At 39.9% G+C, this 12,327-nt stretch overlaps 1 long non-coding RNA gene across 3 annotated transcripts; it reads left to right on the top strand.

The window, feature by feature from the left end:
- The first annotated feature begins 10,349 nt into the window (after positions 1-10,349).
- LOC149988387 (uncharacterized) lies at positions 10,350-11,872 on the top strand. 3 transcript variants are annotated; one of them, XR_016504810.1, is made up of 3 exons: positions 10,350-10,573; positions 11,054-11,279; positions 11,394-11,872. It is a non-coding gene; the product is annotated as an uncharacterized LOC149988387 (long non-coding RNA). The 3 variants fall into 3 exon arrangements; XR_016504808.1 differs by having other exon boundaries at positions 10,432-10,573; XR_016504809.1 differs by having other exon boundaries at positions 11,054-11,872.
- Positions 11,873-12,327: the final 455 nt, after the last annotated feature.

Below are 12,327 nucleotides of genomic sequence, written 5' to 3'. Positions count from 1 at the left end.
GACGAAAGAGTTGGCGAAGTGGGCAGGCTGGAGGGAGTATATTGGAGGTAGAGGGGAAGAGACCGAGGAAAGTGGGCGAGAACCTGGCTCAGAAGGCAGCAGGAAAGCCAAGCCACGGCAGTATGTAGTCTACACGCTAGTCATCCGTCTGCAGTGATGAGAAGGAGAGCGAGACCCTGAGACGCGGGGGCTGCTGCTGCGTCGGCGGCGAGAAGCGTCCTGGTAGCGGCGTCGCTTGTGGAAGGTAATTCATGTGCCACTGCCGCCGGGGAAATGGTGTGGCCGCTTCGTCCACGTCCCAATATCCTCCTCCTCCTCTTCACCCGCGACGGGACTTCCCTGCCCTTCACAAGCGCTGGGCATCTGGAAGCACACTTTCGGAGCCCACTTCTGGCTTCGCCCTATTTGGAGATTGGGATGTGGAAGTGAGTCATCTTCCCTTCTTGTGGTACTTGCTTCCCTTCCTCTTTGTAAAGGTAAAAGCGCCAAACTTACTTTACTACTCAGATTTTGTCTTGTTACTCGGTTGGCACTTGTTGTGGTTATACTTCATATTGACATGCAATGGGCTGCCCAGTCTTGTAGCAGTGCCACTTATTCAACCCCTTTTTTTTTGGTTCATTGGCACAGGGCCATCAGAAATATATATATATATATATATATATATACACACATTAGAGGGCTGCATTGGACTCTTTGGTGGGCATTCAATTGATCTCATTCTTCAATGCTTGTTGAGATTGTAATCCCAAAGAAGTTGAGGTGAGAGTTACTGATGGAATGATGTGACAATCAAGGCAGAAAATGTGCATGATGCCATTTTCATAAATGCCACACATGCATATTACCAAAAATTGATTTGGAAAAATCATAAAATTTTCATATTTATATGTTATTTTTCATTATAATAAAATATAAAAAACAAACAAACAAACAAACAAACAACAACAACAACAACAAAAACAACTTTTTTTTAGGTTTCAGAAGAAAATTCAATGTACTTTGAAAAGAGCTTAGAAAGTGTTGTGTGGTGATGTTGAAAGCAAAGTGTGTGTGTGTGTCCAAGTTCTGGAAGATGTGGGAGTTGGCTGTGCTGGCTGGCTGGCTGGAGCATGTGGGTGGTGGAGATGGGAGGGAGAGAGAGACAACTGCCCAGATTGCACTCTGCATGAATTGAGACACATTGATGGGTTCCTTCACCAACCATACCAAGCCTCACAACATCACCTTTTACTCATTGGAACATGGAAGTCACTAGAACATGTTGACTTCAAAAGCTTTTGGTTGCTTTAGGATACCAACACCAACCACGTCACCACTCACCATGTGGAAAATAATAGTGTCATGCTGGTAGTTTCTTTTCTTTTCTGCTTTTCTTGTATCAAACAAAAAAAACCAAAAAAAAAAAAAAAAAAAAAAAAAGTTGACATCAAAGCACATAAATCATAGTGACATCATCCACAACATCTCCAGCAATACTTCATCCACCAATCTCTCAAATCATGTGCAATGCCCAATATGGGTCCAGGTCCCCCACCCCCTTGCAATCCCTTCCTTTTATATTCCATTTGTCAAAATCAGGGATGTGACAAACAAGAGCTCTAGAAAACTCACATCAAGCAAGTCCTAACCACTTTTGCTCAAATCAGATCTCAATTGAACGGCCTTGATGGAGATCCCAAACTATCCCCCTCTTCATGATTTTGATTCACATCATTCATTCTAGATCAGTCCTTCTTCTTCCAATCATTGGTGATTAGTAAATCAGTACCTTTCAATCCACTTAAGTCTGAAGGCTACATACTCCAGTAAGGCCACACCCCAACTATGAATTCATTTTGATTGTTATACACTGGATTAATCTGCTTCACATTCTTTGTTTTCTACCCCAACATGGGCACCATGAGAATCATACATTGAATCCTACAATAATAGGATTGAATCAATGGTGGTGGTAGGTATTTGATAGAGTGAAGCATGTAAGATGCTCATCCATTTCTCTAGCTCTGACTTCTCTAAGAAACCATCAAATCAGGGGGCTATTCAAAAGGCAATTATCACAGTTGTTTTGATGCCAAACATAGTGGCAAAAGCCTGGAGGTTACATCCAATCACAAGCCACCCTGGCAAATTCTGATCACACACCAAGGGAGCTCGTAAGATTCAAGTACAACTGAGGCATCACAATATATCATTAGATTTTGAACCTCCTAAACTTAATAGATATATATTTCATAAAATGTTATTTTCATCAGTTATATTATTGTGTCTGTGAAGTACAGAAAGTAAAGCACATTCAATATCACATAGTGCCATTGATAATAAATAAATCCCATGAATTTGTACAATTACAAAAATACTATAAATAAACTCCGGAATCCGTTAATTCTGTAGATGATACTTCCAACTAACTGTCTAAAATTTGGAGAATTGAATGCCATTTCTTCTTTCTTTCTTCCTTCCTTCTATTTTTTTATTATCATCAGTATTATTTGTTTTCCAGGTTGACACACAATTCATAAATCTTCTCTCAATATTTATGCACACACACACACACACACATGTATATACATACTTCAGAAAAATGTATACATTGATTGCTGTAGCTTCCACATGCTACCCAAAATTTTTAATATCAATGTATCATATTAAAAAATACATATACATTTATAACAACAGTAATAAGGAGGAAGTGGAGAAGGAGAAGAAGAAGAAGAAGAAAAAGCAGGGTATGTCTTATGCACTGGTTTCTGGAGGATTTTGAATATGAAAAGATTGTCCACGAAGGGTTAAAGGTAACCAAGTCCCAATAATCAGAGGGGAGTGGACAGTGAGACTAATAAAACAGGAATGCAGACAGTCCGATTGGCTGCAAATGGAGGTGGCTGGGTCAATGATAGGCTGGACGATCCTGGTGGACTGGGATGACTAGTTTCCCAACCTTGACTTTTCTATTATAAATTTTCACATGTAAGAACTCGTGTTGACCATGCCATTCTCCAATGATTCACGTTCTCATGTTCTCCTCCTCATGGGCACACTTCCTCAGCCATTCCATTGACCTTGTTCCCAACCCCACACTCCAGGGTCAATCAGTAAGTCTGCAATGTGCACAGCATATTCCTCACATTTCAGGATCCATGATTTTTTCCATCTGTAAGCTAAAAATAAGGATTTGGAAGAATCTGAAAGGGTATCTGTTCCTGTGAGGCAGTGAAGCAACTGATCATGACCAGAAAAAACGAATGGGCTTCGCCGTGAACTTAATTTCATTCCCCCAAAGTGCTTCATCCCAGACTTAACCTTCACTTTCTTCACCAACCAGGATAGCACAAAGGTTTGAGCACTGCTGGAGGGCTGTGCTCACTTGAAAGGAATGTTACAGCATAGTTGAAGCTCACTAGCGTTTCAGACCAAGAGAATTTAGCGAAGGAGACGCTAATTCTCATCCCTCTTTCTCGACAGGAGGTTTTGTTACTTTGCTAAGCTGGGCTTGCACAGCAAAGGGTAGCAACCAATGGAGGGAGGATACTTTAGTGATTGGATTAGTGTAGTTGGTTGTATTTTGACCAAGTTCGATGTGCTGACTGGGTATATGCTGCTTCCAGTTCAGATTAGGATTGCAGTAAACCCCACAAATGGGCCCACAGAACAAAATCAACCCGAACGCTCACCCACACATGGACAGCAGATACAGTAATAATATTGCGTAGCTCTTCCTATTTTATTCTTGTAAAAAAACAAAGTGATGGTAGCGACATGGACAGTCAAAACCTAAACTGGTTTTCTGGAGTATTATTACTAGAGTCTGAGCAAGCTTCTTCCTATATCAAACATGGCTCGCAGGCATGTGTTCCTGCCAAGTGTGGGGTTCAGTGCGCTGGTCAATCTTTCTAGTGTTTATAAATGGTGAAACGAGAAAGAATGATAGGAGGATAGGATTTAACGCGGCATCCCCCACACGCCAATTCTGGTGTGCCCAAGCTTACAACCTGCAGTCTCTGCACCTATTTTGCAGTGCTGGGGTCATGGGTGGGGCAATCTTTTAAAGTAGCTCGGTTGAGGTGCACAAACATCAAATACGGTGAATTTTTGTGACCCTGCACAATGTGTCTGTACTTTCACACGTGAATCTTGATAATTTTTTTAAAAAATGAGCTCGCAAATGGGGATGAGTTGGCCATGTTGGGGGAACATTGGAATGGATGCCCAGTTATCAACTTCAATCACTTTGCTGACTCATGTGCTTGAGAGCAGTGGGATTTTGCCACGGAGGCTATCCTAATGGATAACGTTTAATGGAATATCTGACAGACAGCTTCTGAGAACTTGAAAGGATTTCTTCTTTAATTCTTTTCTCTGGAACATGAGGGAGTTGATCCCTTAGGAATTAATTATGAACTAGTTACACAGAACATGCCTTATACTAAGGCTGAATGTCTGGATAGAAGAGTCTTACCTTGTCAGAGTGGGGTGAACTTCCATGCTTAGTTTGTTTCTGCATCTCTAATTGCTATTTTGTCTTCTCTTCTTCATGTTTTTCAAATTTCTTCAAGTACTGGCGAACATCTCGTGGCTTCTTCCAATTTTGGAGTAGTATTTTATGCCAACATTCTCTTGTGTATTCTGCTAGTCCATGCCAAATTATTTGATGAACTTAACCGGTTTTCAGTGATTGCTATATTGTTGATTGCTTGTAAACTCCACACGGCATTAAGTCACTGACTCTGGAACAAAAGATATCTATTATTCATTGCCCTCGTACTGCAACCACGTTGTAAGGGTCTGACCTCAAGTATTAGAAATTGGGGGTAATATGCTCCACTGGTCTATGTTTAGCTAGAGAAGGCTTAAGCTGATTTGCACTAAGCCCTGCTTCAAGTTCTAAATTTCCAAAGTTACGAAGGATAATTCACAGAATGCCAATTTCGGCACTGCTAACGACGAAGCACATTTCGGCGCACGTTTCAAAATACACACAAGGATAGATGGAGTGTGGATGGAGCTGACCCTGGTCAGGAGATGAATTTCAGGCTTATCAGGATGAAACAGCATCCTAAAGCTTGAAATCTAGGGACCTAGTCACAAGAAGAAGAGTCAATATCAGCTTTGTGTCCTGCCTTTGAAAACAACTGTTGGATAACAACAGTTGCATTTCTATTGTTAGTATTCTGTTTATCAAACTAATTCACATGTTTTTTGTTATTTTGTACAAATATAGGAGAAACTTATATTGCTGGGAGGGAAGAATGTACTCCTCCCCAACCAGTTACTGTAAGATATGGAAGGATAAAGAAGAATAGTTACCTATAAATTACATGATCATTCAAACTGCCTAACAGCAGAGTAATTGTTTTGATGCAGAGAGGTGCTAGCTAGTTTGATTGATAAACCACTAGATACAACACTGATTTTCTGCACATTAATAACTACAATTTACTGGTGGGACTGAAACAAAGTAAGTAACAATATGTATTGTTGTTTGGGTCCCTCTGTGTTAATACTCTGTATGAGGGGAAGGGGTATTCAACATGAAAGACAAATGATAGTGTTGAAAAAGCTCTCCTCTTCTCCAAGAACATGTTTGAATCACTCATGCTAATTTCATTTGACACATGTCCCACAAAGTCCCAGCAGCCAATTAGGACCCATCCACAGTCTTTTGGGAACTCTATGAGTAACTTTCTCCAGAGTCTGTACCCATGTTATCAGTTTCATGCTTGCCTTAGAGGATGGTGTGGTTGTAGCCATGATTTCTGTTGTCCTTGATGGAGACTTTCATTCATGTGATTCCTATGTGTTTTACATTTTTATTTTATTTTAATGTTTTCCATTGTCATGCCAATCTCACAATCTGTTGCATGCAAGTTGCCCCTTACATAGTTGGCTAGGCCATTGTGGGGAGCTCAGTAGATTGTAGGCAGGGAGGCCACAAAAATTCCAACTTTTCTCTAATCTGCAATGGTATGACTTTGTTCTGCCTAATTGCTTCTACCCCAAATCCTTCTGAGCCTAGAAAACCATGAGCAGACTGTTGTTTTGTAAATTGGAGTTTGTGGGGGAGAGGGAGGAAGTTGAGCCTGGAGTGCTGGAATTATTCACCCCCACATCCTGAGTGCATAATCAGAAACCTGGTTACACAGGAGCAGGAAAATCCAAATCAGAAGTGACAATTGCAGTGTTTCATCAATCTATCGATCCATTACACATCCGCACACGTCGTCCAGGGCCACACTGGTTTGTATTATAGGTGACTTTTTCACACGAGAGGGAGGACAGACGTCAGTTGTTACCTGATCCATTTTCCGCCAATATATGACAAATCAGGGAATCTAAGGAATAGGAAGCCCTTACTCCACGACAGTCTTTGCTCCAGGATCCACGGTGCTTATTATTGTCAATTTCCAATTAAGTCGATTCGCTCCATGATTCCATCGCCTCTTTCCCAGTTTAGCACTCCGAGATAACTTCCCACAGCACACACACACTTCAGTTTGGACCAGAGGTAAGTCCTGCGTTCACACACTCCAAATGTGCCACGTAAGACTTAATGACACTTTCAATAAATATATTTTTGTCTTTGAATAGAAAACAACTTCCTCATCCTACCACAGCTTTCATTGCTGGAACACAAATTCGGAATGGATGGCATTTCTCTGACGTGCGATATCATTCATCGACTGGCTGTGTTTTGTTTTTTTTTGTTGAGTAGCAAAGAATAAGGCAAGAGGGGGTGAAAGAGTACAGAACAAGGTGAAGTGAGGCACAAGTCTTTTGATCCCTTCCAGTTACCCTCTACTTTTGTGTTACCCAGTTGAAGTGTGGAACAAGGCCCAGAATAGTAGAGGTGGCATGATCCAGAGCCCAGAGCCATGTGTCCCAAAAAGCATGAAAGAGCCCTGCATGTTGCCCCACATGCTTCATCCTGTTGCCACTGGCTGACTGAAGAGCCTGGTGTTGCATATCTTTCTCCACATTCCTACTGCACAATAGCTTTCCTCCTCCACAGTGGTCCTTCATCTTCTTCTTCCTCATGTGGCTACGACTAAAGATCTTGGACACACGATGACTTGGCCTCTTGCCCACTAACTTGTGGGTTGGCATTGTTTGGGGGCAATGTGTGGCTATGGCCACAAAGACACAAAGCTGGTGGTGGAAGGGGCATTTGTTGAAATTATTATTAATGTGTAAAAAACAAAACATTAACATTTGTTTAACTTATGTGGCAGGAAGGGAACAAAAAAAAAACAAAACAAAAAAACAAAACAAAACAAAACAAAACAAAAAAAAAAAACAGAGAAGTTTCTGTCCTACTCTACCCTATGCACATTAAAAAGTTTTGTTTGGGTGTTGGTTTTTATATAGAAAAGGGGAATCATCCAGAGAGTTTGGCCAGCAGTGTGATTGAGTGGTGGGGGCAAGCATGCCAAGCTCTCTGCCATGTGGAGACACACTTAGAGGTTAGAGTGGAAGCAAAATGAGGTTGAGTGTGCTATTCACCTTTGTATTTGTTTCTTTGTGATTCCTTCCTTCCTTGTTTTTTTGTTTTGTTTTGTTTTCCTTTTTCCTTCAGATTATGAAGAGGATTGAGCAACATGCTGCCCACAAGCATATAGTCGCAGCCCTTCTTCTTCACCTTCTTCATCTGTATCCCATGGGAGTTCCTACTTGCATTGCATTGCATTGCATTGCCTTGCCCTGCCCTGCCCTGCCCCCAACAGTCCTTTCTCAGGCAAGCAATGAGTGAGGAGTTCTTCTAAATGAGTGATGCCCAGCCTTCCTTGGGAGCCGCTTCAAATCAAGGTTACCATTCAAAAAGTAGTACTTGTAGTAAGGCACAAGCATGTTCCATTGCATACAAAATGTCCCTTCCTCATTTTCTACATCTCTCCCTCTCTCTCTTTCTCACTCACTCGACTGGCTGTGTGCTCAAGCCTTGCTTGCTTGCAGCCAATTGTTCACCACACCTAAATAATTCCTGGGAATAGGAGCTATGAACATGGTACCAATCATGAAAGGGTAATAGCCATCAGGCTTATATATATATATATATATCTATATACATACATACATACAGACACATATCTAGACAAAAGAGAGAGTTCGAGAGAGAGAGAGAGGTCACTTAGTCATGTACTGGTGGGCCGTTACAGTTCCAGAGGTTGTGATGCAGGTTAAGGTTTACACAATGACATGAAATTTATGGGACAAGAGACCAACAGACTTGTTCAGCTAAATAAGGGAATTGTACTATGTTTTGTTATTGTTTTTTGTTTGTTGGTTTGATAGTTTTCTCAGTTGTGTTTTAAACTGTGACTGGTCCAGCTAGAATGATGTTGCATTTGTGACAGGTTAGCTACCAACACAACATTATCCATACTATGTTATATAATATCCTGCAAGATACCATGGAACATTAGTTGAAGTTTAGCATCATGATAGTTTGATATATATGTATATATATATATATATATATATATATATTCTTCTTCTTTTCTTGTAATATAAACAAAGAAAGAAATAAAAATTTAATCTTTTGAATAACATAGGTTTAAAATTGATCAACTTTGGTTGAATGTGATTTTTTGATGTATAAGTTTTAATTCAATTGAATTTGAGTGAAACTGCTACAGTGCCTTGGTATTGAGATAATGTTAAAATACAACAATACAGCAATGTTTAGACATTGTTTTCTTTTAAGCATCATTATATATTTTTGAAACAAGCCCTTGATAGAAAAATGATTGGTTATTTTGAGTTGATATGTTGTAAAGCACTCATGATACAAAACAGCAAATAGAGTGACATGATCATTATCATCATTCCCATGGATTATTTATTTATTTATTTATTCTATATATGCTTATGAAAAATAAGTCTCAAGCAATCTTAATACAAGGAATAGTCAAAACAATCATAGAACTTGGATTTAAAATTTGGAATAGATTACAAAAAACTATAAATAAACTTGATTCATTTTAGTTTTGTTGTATAAGTACCATCATCCCTGAAATTAGTATGAAATAAATATATCTAATAAATTTTCGTTTTACATGATATGATGCATTTTAACTTCTAATTTAAACACAATAGAAATAACTTACTTAATGACACACTCATTAATATTTTCTATAATTGGGAGCACATTGATTTTTAATTTATTTATTGATACAAATATAAGTTGGTTTATGTAGTTTAATATGAAATTACCATTTAGAACATAGGAGTTTCAATTTAAAAATTTAAAAGTTTATTTATAATTGAGATATCATATTTGATTCAGTAAAATAACTTCATATTATTTTTATTGTTATTGATATAATTTGAGCATTTCTGAGTTCGTATCTACTCTATCCTGAAAATATACAAAATTCATGCATCTTTTAATCTTTTTAAAATTTTATTATAATCATTGTGACTCTGCGTATCTATATATCTATCTGTGCCTCTTCTCAAACAATTCTTACACTCATTCATTTGCACAAAGTTAACCATTTCAATTTTGGTGTTATTCTTAAGTCTAAGATCTTTTATTTATTTATTTATTTATTTATTTATATAATCATAATAATAGACATGATTTGATGAGTTTTGATGCAAATGTAATGCTTGAGACATACCTCAAGTTAGAGCCCCCAATTCAATACAATAATAACAATAAAAATAACAATAATAATCACAATTGTTTTATCCACATACTCTGATCAACAAACCCAAAATTAAATAATTTGGTGGGAGTTTGACCTCCAGTTATAAAACACCCATGTATTGACCAAATTCGTATTCCTCCACAGCTATAATACTTCTATGAAAATAATACTTGGAAATTCTAGATACAGTGAGGATAATACAGCATGAGCACTCACAACTGTAGGGGTGTCATTAAGCTAATTCTTATTGAACAAGTGATGGTTTTCACATAAACCCACATCATCAACCTTTGTGGCCCTAATTTAAAGGTCATGAGGATGTCACTTCATGCCTTCATCTGAAACTTTTAAGTTGTGTGGTTCCATTTTTATTTTTATTTTTATTTTTTTTTTCCCCCCCCCTTAACTGTCATTCCACACCTCCTCTCTCAACATCTTTGCATTCAGTAGAATCCAAAATATGCCACATGCACCCATTCGCCATGTTTCACAAACTGTTACACTTGCGGTAATTGAACCAAGTGGGGATTAAATAACACTAAGCACAGAGGAGGACTGGAGTTAATCAACAAACCAAAAAACACACACACACACACAAGAAATAAGCCTAGTTTTGAGTCACCGAAAGTCTGGTGGACAGGAGGAGGGAGGAGGAGGCTTTTGCAACGTGGTCTTGGTTGTCGATCCCTCGAAGGCAAAAAGCGCAGTGTGATGTGCCAACATGATTGATCGAAACAGGTTCGCAAAACTGGAACGGGATTGATGATGATGGTGATGATGATGATGATGATGATGATGCTGCTGCTGCGGTGGTGGTTCACAAGTCGCAGTTGCAATGGCTTCAGTTGTGACAAATAATTCACAACCGACGACGATCACCTGTCAAGCCTCAGAAACTCCTCCCTCACACCCCGTCTTGGAAGGTACACCACCCACCGTTTTCTTACGACCGATCTCCTACTGCTGCTGGTAGTCTCTTTCAGTAAAGGTTGAAGTGGCTGAAGCTCTGCATGCTCTTAGGATGTACAATGTTCGCATTTCCGGTGTCGATGTAGTTCAGTAAACTGCAGGCCACTGTTTGAAGGTTGCTGCGGCAGAGCTCTAGCGCCAGCTTGACAGCTGCCATGGTTGTCATGCCATCTCGTGTGTCGCGTTTAGGGTTGTGCTTGACCGCATTGCATTTGACAATGCGTTATTGCTAGTTTGCCAAAACGTTCGTCAGATCCCGGGATGAGGTGTCTTCGGGTGAGAAATGTCAGGTGCAAAGTCAGGGTCAAGGGAATTAACATCGATGGACAAGCCATGAAGGATCAGGCGAGATCCCGTTTCTGAGTGTGCATTTGCATTTTCTCTGTATCAATACTTTTGGGTTGCTTCCGTTGGTGCTGTGTGATGGAACGCAGGCCGATTTGGACCAGGTGATGCAAGGAACCGGCTTGCGACCAGGGTTTCCCTGCAAAGTCATCTTAGAGATCTGAGTATCCGCTGAGATTGAGGATGTCGACGGCGGCTTCAAACAATTCAGAAAGAGGCGCGAACAGCAGGGATACGAGATTGAGTGATCGCCTCCCAGCCACAAGGGATCGTAGTGGCTGCTTGCCCATGTCAAGCTCGACGGAATACACGATGGTAAACCTTAATTTCTTATCATCAACACCGCAGTTCCGGAGATTTTGAATTGGAATATACTCGACATCGGTTTCAACGCGCGAATCGTCACGCTCCTTGCCTCCGTCTGTACAGAAACTGTTGCTCTTGCACCGTGAAGGCTTTATTAACGTCAGGAGCAGCAATTGATGAGATATGTGGCGGCAACTGAAACCTCTTCATTCCGTCCCGCGTGCTCTCTTCTCAGTGACTACAACTCCTCTACGACTCGAGTCTGGCCTCTGTCCCTAAAGGCTTCCAGCCCCAGTCGCATTCTTCCTTAAAAATATAGAAGAAACCATGCTCTTTGACACCCACAAATCCTCACCACCTGATCTTGTACTTTCATGAAGCGGTTACTACCATTACAACTCCAATCTCCAAATAGAGCCCAACAATGTGAGGTATTCCAGCCAGCGAGGATCATTCACATCTCCCAGACGAAATTATTGCATGATCAATTGTTGAGGAAGAATGAAAGTAGATCATACTTTGTTTTTAAAGCTCTCCAACTCACGGTGATGCTAATACTAACTTTCGGCGGACAAGACCAAGTCTTGTTGCTCATTTCTTCACCTTCTCATCGCCAAAGCCTCATTGTCTCAAGCATCCTTGTCACTTTCTCATGACCATGAAAGTCTCCTTTCAATCAAGGGACTTTGGTTGCACAAGCTCGGTGCTCACTCTGATGCTGCAAAATCACTCTGATTCTAGCGAAACACTCTCCACAGCTTCATAGGGGATATCAAGAGGTTTAGGGTGTGAAAAAGCAAAGGTATTGATGTTCAATAGAATGGTGATAGAAACAAGTTGGATTGGTGGGTGAAGAATTACTAGAGATGTAGGAGACCAATAATAATTTAGTGTGAGAGGATGTAATTTGTTGATGAGGAAGAATGAAGGAAGATCATACTTTGTGGAGAATTATAATGAAGACTTCCAAAGTTATAAGGTTGCTTTTAGTTTAGTTTAGTTTTTTTCTTTCTAATTTGAGTTTAATATTAATAATTGGTGAAATATTATTTTTAAT

The sequence above is a fragment of the Physcomitrium patens genome, chromosome 9 (genome assembly GCF_059467195.1).
Source record: "Physcomitrium patens ecotype Gransden chromosome 9, ASM5946719v1, whole genome shotgun sequence".
In the NCBI taxonomy this organism is placed as follows: Eukaryota; Viridiplantae; Streptophyta; class Bryopsida; order Funariales; family Funariaceae; genus Physcomitrium; species Physcomitrium patens.
The sequence above is the reverse complement of the archived record's forward strand: the minus strand, read 5'-3'. Positions and strand labels throughout refer to the sequence as shown.